The following is a 6,887-nucleotide window of genomic DNA, read 5'->3' as shown; positions in this document are numbered from 1 at the left end:
ATCATACATCTCGTGGTGAACCTTGAAAGGCAAACTTTAAAAAGATCAACCTAAAATAAATTGAATGAACTTAACAACGCTTTGCAACATAACGCACAACATAGAGGTCTAGGCTAGAGACGTGTTCCGGCGTCGTAAAGCCTGGTGACTGTCGATCTCGTTGATGGTGGGTGATTCCTCCTGAGGGACGATAGTGCCAGTATGGATTGTGCTCCCACATATCGTCGCGTATATATTGGGAGACCCCTATAGGCATAAAACCTTTATCCTTAGGAAGCCGTGTCGGCCGCCCTACTGATCGCAATGCACTGAACACAGCATTCAGGAAGATTGACCGCCCGTACCTTAAAAAGTATTCTGCGGTTTTGCGAAAAGTTTGGCACACCCTCTACCTAGAATTCCAGAGCAGTTCCTTTTGGCCTTTTTCAGACTCTATAACGGAAAAAGTCCATCCGAGCATTTGTCACTTCGGGCTCGTTAAAACATCGAAGGAGACTAGAGTCATCTTTTGCTTTTTATCGACTCTTTAAAATTGAAAAAGCAGGTTGTGTCTAAGCGTCGTTAAAATTTATTTTAAACGGAATAAATCATCACCTTTCCCTCGTTGATCTTCGAAGTTAGTCTCCCTTCATCACAAGTTCTTGAAGAATCGCTAGAAAATCTTTTGGATAAACTAGATATGTCTGAACAACCGTCGACATTCAGGACTGTGTCATCCGACACATCAGCGGCAGAGCCTCCTGCTGCTACCCCAACGATGTTCAATGGTATACCACCTGTCCCGGCAAGTTATCAACAACAAGCCGGAGTCCCATCAGGGACTGCTTCGACAACATGATTAGTTCCTATTTCTTCATCCGGATTATCATCTGGTATTTCTTATGTTGAAACTCAACAAATCGATCCAATGTGTCTTCAAAGGCCAATCTGCCCTTTAAGTACTGGATTGCTACCATATGGAGGGCAGTATGCCTTTTCATTGTTCCCTCCCGGAGAACAACCATATGGGAGTTTACAACAAATTTCAGGTCAAACTGGAATTACATCCAGCGGTTGGGTACCAATACTGCCTCAGCAACCAAGGGTTGCATATTCAATGCAACCAGTCCACCCTGTGTCGAATATTCCCACTATACCTGGTATGGTGATTGCGTCGCAAGTACAAGCGCTACCTGTTGTATGTCAACCCCAAGTTTCTCAGGTTGCAATACAACAGCCTCTTGTCTCAACGACTCAATCACAACCTCAGGTTAGTGCCTCCTTATCTGGAGCGACTTAGGCTCAAACAAGTACTATGACTCCTCATCTTGGTCAATCATCCAGTATTGGACAACAGCAAATGGTCCAACAACCAGGGCTGGTTCAATCAGAACAACCGCCATTCCAGCAATCATATCAAGGACCTGAGCAACAAGTCTTTGTAAGTAATGGGCAACCATATTATAGTGGTTATGCCCATCAACCTTGTCAAAGTTGCCAGCATTATGCTGGTATGCAAAGACCCACTGCTCAGGCAATTCCATCGTATCCTGGGTATGCTTCGCCTAACCTGAATCAACAGTTGCCCTTTGTAGCAACTCTAGAATTACCAGATCTAAACCGGCTGACGAATGATCCAATTGCTTATGCCCCTTGGTGGCCAGCGATTCCGCATAAACTTCCGTCAAATATTCCTAAATTTAATGGAAATCCAGGTGAAGATCCATCGAATCACGTGATGACATTTCATCTATGGTGTTCATCAAACACCCTAAACGATGATTCGATAAGGCTTCGCCTTTTTCAGAGGACGTTAACGGGTCCAGCGGCAAAATAGTATATTGAGTTGCCTAGAGCTTCGTTCGACAACTTCAGTACCTTAGCCACAACTTTCTTAACCCATTTTCAATTACCGATAAGGTATGAAACGGGAACGGAACTCCTAACCAACTTCAAACAGACAACGGCCACTCACATATCTGATCATATACATGAGTGGCGACGTCGTCGTAGGATGGTGAAAACGTACATTCCCGATCAGCTATTAGCTGAATGGTTTATCAAATCCTTACTTCCTACAATCATGGAAGATGTGGCAAAAGGGGGAGTCGTAACAGAAGAGCAAGTCATCGCTCGTGCGCAATATCTAGACTTGGTCTATACTCAGTCTGGCACGCTCTACGACAAAATACCTGACGCCCCTAGACCGGAATTCTCAATTCCTCCTCCTCCTAAATCAAACAATGACTCTCACGCCGACGATGGCGTGATTGGAAAAACAGATACGAAATCGACAAAGGCTACATCTAAAAAGGCCTGTAAGATTTCTAGTCAAAATGCAAATGAGGAACTTCTTGCCTCGGAAGTAAATGTCATGTCGACCAACAAGGGCAAACAACTGAAGCAACCAGGGGGCAAGAAGAAAAAGAAAGGGAGAAAAAGGAAACCCCCTGCGGGGTGTCATATATGCGATGAGGATCATTGGACGAGAGATTGTCCACATATAGCTGAAGTTAAGAAACTCTTTAAGAGTTCAAAAACCCCAGCGGTATTGACTGATCCGTTTCCAAGCCCGGGAACCAAACTGGTTGCTAATCAAAATGCTTCCCGATCCCAAGTGCTTATGTTGTCTGTCTCAAGGCAGCAAAATGATGCTTTGACAAGGAATAAAGATTACGGGAATCCACGGCTGTCGAATAACAAGGCTAATGAACAACCTAGTAGTTCGACGACAACTTTAACCAAAGTTGTGCCACCCATCATTCCTGAACCAATGATAAAGTCGCCAAAGGGAGTAGTACACAAATCGACATTTAATCCTCGTGCCAAAGTAGCACAGAATTATAATATAGTGGAGGACCTGGCCAAATCGCCGTCCACTATGTCGACACTTGAGGTACCGCAAAATTGCCCCTCCCAAGAGCAAGCTTTATTATCAGCAATAGGGGGGATTGGCCCAATGGATTCAAATCTTGTGGCCTTTGATCATAAAGAATATGACCCTCAGTTACCAGCTCAACTAGCTTTCCTTATTCAAGTGAAAGCCCTCAACAAAATTGTTCATCGAACAATTATTGATGAGGGGGCATCTACATGTCTTATGTCGATGAGTTGCTGGAAAAATTTAGGCTCACCACCCTTGTCGAAATCGTCAACGACGTTAAAGGCATTTGATGGACGATCATACACTCCATACGGGATTTTAAGTAACTTTCAAGTTGAACTGGGGGGGAAAACAGTAGAAGTTGATGTTGAAGTAATCGATGGAAACCTCGATTACAACATCCTACTGGGAAGGCCCTGGATATATGCCATGGCCGCAGTTGTGTCGACCTACTTCAGGAAGATTGCATTTCCCTTTCAAGGAGGAATTACAGTCGTCGACCAACAAACTTTCCTCCCCGACAGTTCACAAGTTACGGGAAGCATTCCAATGATCCATGGAAGCAATCATTCGCTTCAAAATATTGGAGTAGGTCTCCTAAAAGACCCTGCCTTAATGGGTACTTTTGCCCTACCGCCTGCAAGTAATCTGGCGGAAGTGGCCACAGTGGAAACCTACAATATGAAATCTTCTATATCTAATGGATTCGGAAGATTCCTAAACATTTTGTCAGCGTGGATCATCGCCCTAATAGAAATACTGTAAATACAGTGGGCTCCGAGGACGGTTCTTATCTCGTGTCAACCTCATTAAAAAATGAAACAAGGAGTCATGAGGATAGTTCTTTTACTGTGTCAACCTCATTAAAAAATGAAACAAATCCCCTTTCCGAGTCTCAAAGGTAAACCTTCATTCCAACCACCGAGTTGAATGCAATGAAGCTTGGGGGGCATGCACCTCGATTTGCGTTATTATGTTGGGGGCATGCAAACTTATCGAGCAGTTTTAGCACGCAGTTCATGCTCGTTAAAAAATAAATGCAAGATTCGAGCAGTTTTATCGCACAGTTCATGCTCGTTAAAAAATAAACGCAAGATCCGAGCAGTTTTAGCGCATAGTTCATGCTCGTTAAAAAATAAACATAAGATCGAGCAAATGTTTCTACCCGCGTTTAAGCTCGTTAAAAAATGAACTATCTTCCGGTAAATAACCGCCGTGAATGTAATATCATCAGTCGTTAAAGCCTTGGTCGTGTTTGCACCGTCACCTCCACTTTTCCATTGGCCGATCGTTCACCTCCATATGATTGTTTACCCATTTTGAGGAACAGCTGCGAAGAGTGATTTCACTAGCCATCCTTGTGACACTGCCATGATTGGAAAATTCCAACCCGTACCTGGAATCAGCTGCTAACCCGTTTTATCACTCGTTCCTCAAAAGACGAGTCTTCTTTAAGCTCTTTTCATCTAACTCGTAAAATATGAAAAGATTGTCGAGTCCTTCGCCTTCCAGCTCGTTAAAGGGACAGGAAGTGCTATCCCTCCTCTAGATTTTAATCTTTTTGGACCTGAGGGATTATTGCACAAAAAGATCGAGCGCTTGTTTTATTCGGCTTGTTAAAACTATCGAAAACTCATCCCTTCTGTATTATTTATACTTTTTCGGACCTAAGGGATTAGATGACGAAAAAGGACTTTTGGAGTTAACTTTATGTACCTTTTCAGACTCTCTAAAAATGAAAAGGACCGAGTTATCCTTGTCATTAGACTCGTTAAAATCATTAAATAGCGACAAACTTGTCTTTAGACGAGAACGAGTTTCACTATCGCTAGGCTCGTTAAAACGTAGCGATGGGCTTGCCCGAAGGGCAGGTTATAGAACAAGCATATGTTATCCTCCTCAAGCTTGACAAAAATAAAGAGGTACTAATCAGCAATGACTGGGGAAAAATTGGGAGAAACTCAAGAAAACTTTGATGGTAGCAAGTCGCTCTTGAACATGACACTTTTCCTCCGTACCACAATCGGGTTGGGTTGTTTCATTCACCGGTCACATCACCATGGTCTTGCCATACCATCCATATTTGGGGTAATGCTACCGATCCATCGCATCAGTGTCGCCATATGTTCAAAAGAAGTCGTTCAGAAAAGTCAACCGTGTCCCATCCACTGCCATACATTATCCTTCATCCTTTCATAACTGCCAACCTGAATCATATGTCACAGATCGTTTTCACCTCCATCAAAATCATTAGCTCCGTTCCGTGTCATTGATGTGTGATTCATTAAGGCCCTCCTTTGACGGATCGCTTCTTGTCGACATCAGCTCATTATCCAAGAAGTTGATCTAGGAACAACCCCTTCAGTACTTCGAAGCTTGCATGCCTCAATGGCAAGTTTCTCACTTCCGGCGACAGGTATACATCAATGACCTTCGACCGAAATATTTTGCGTGGTGTTCGACGCCAAGTCCTTTATTCACACCACGTGAATTGTACTGCAGTACCTTGAGGGTCATTATCATTATCAGTGATTCCTCTCGCGCTTGTTAACGGTTTACCTCATTGACCGGTAATCAAGCGATGTCTTTCCATGTTCGACTTCAGAACAATTCTCACATGGATCGACTTGTACTTAGAGTGAAGATCGAACCAGTTTGAAGACCCCGGATCTAGTTTCATCCATACGGGCTACAATATATATTCAGGAAAGATAAAGACATTGACATGTACATCATTGCAGCAGATAATCATCTTACTCAAAGGATGATAATTCCATCAAAATTATCAGTCTACCATCAGACGATTGTCTGTTCTATGTACAGAAAAATGAATTTATAAAGCTGAGCATGGGAATGCCCACCTCAGCTAGATCATGAAAGCAGTATGAAAAATAATGTATTGTATTGTATCTTATTACAGGTCTCCTCCCAGCATTGGATGAACTTCGGATCCCCCTGATAAAGCATTTCACCCAATAAACAGCCTCATACTTTAGGGGGCAACTGTTATAGACATTTTTGTGCCTTACAGCATTAAACATGAAATGTCCATAATCTAAGGGATCCAAAGTCCCTAAACATGTTTTTCCTACCCCTAGAGGAACAAGGCTAACAAACCACAGCAATTCACAAAAGTTCTCCACCAGAAACTGCTCAAAAACAAGTCAATTCAGGATCATTTCAGTGGCTACACTAGTTGTTTGCGCTGAATGTCAAAGCCAACACTGGCTACCTACGTTGAATGTCAAAGGGAACACTGGCTACCTGCGTTGAACGAGAATGGACATGTGGCTAGCTCATTTCTCAAGGTGTCAATGCCCAGGAAGCTTCCAAAATGACACTTGCCTCAGGGAATTCGACTGGTGATGAGTAAGAGGTTCCAAATCTCCAAGTGGAAGCAAGAACCTCCAAGTGGAATCAAGAACTTACAGAGGGAGAGGACACTAGTCAGATCTCAAGCTGACTCATCCTCTCTCCAAACATCTATATATGGATCTCTCCTCCATGAGATCTAGAGGCTGGAATTTTGTTATTGCAAAGAATTGATGTTGGTTTGAGACTGGAACTATTGGGTGCTTAATGCTTTGAAGGGGGTGAAGATAGGAATTCCATTTGCTGGGAAGGAGATGCTGGATTAGAGCCCTCTGGGTTGTATCTCTTCCTAAACCTTGTTATTCATCAATAAAGCTATCTTGGTTTCTCCTATATGCTGGTGTATTCTTGATGTATGATTGCATTAGTGTATTTGGTTTATTTCTAATCCTGAACTAGTTATGAATATGAATCCATGTCTTGTGTAGTGTTCTTTTCTTGTGATCTTGCAGAAACCTCTTGAAGCTGGGCGAGCGAGAAAGAAAGTAGCTGGGAACTCTCCAAGAGAAGAGAAGTCGGATCGAGGGATGAACGGAAGACACCGGTTAGTCCATCTATCTCTCTCTTCATTCTTAATTCATAAAGGAAGAATACTAGAATAGCTGTCTCTGTTTGTTGCTAAGGCACTGTCACACCTTAGGTGGATAGGATC

The sequence above is a fragment of the Pinus tabuliformis genome, chromosome 2_1 (assembly GCF_031772625.1).
Source record: "Pinus tabuliformis cultivar Carrire ecotype Pingquan chromosome 2_1, CPIR1, whole genome shotgun sequence".
NCBI lineage: Eukaryota > Viridiplantae > Streptophyta > Pinopsida > Pinales > Pinaceae > Pinus > Pinus tabuliformis.
The sequence above is the reverse complement of the archived record's forward strand: the minus strand, read 5'-3'. Positions refer to the sequence as shown.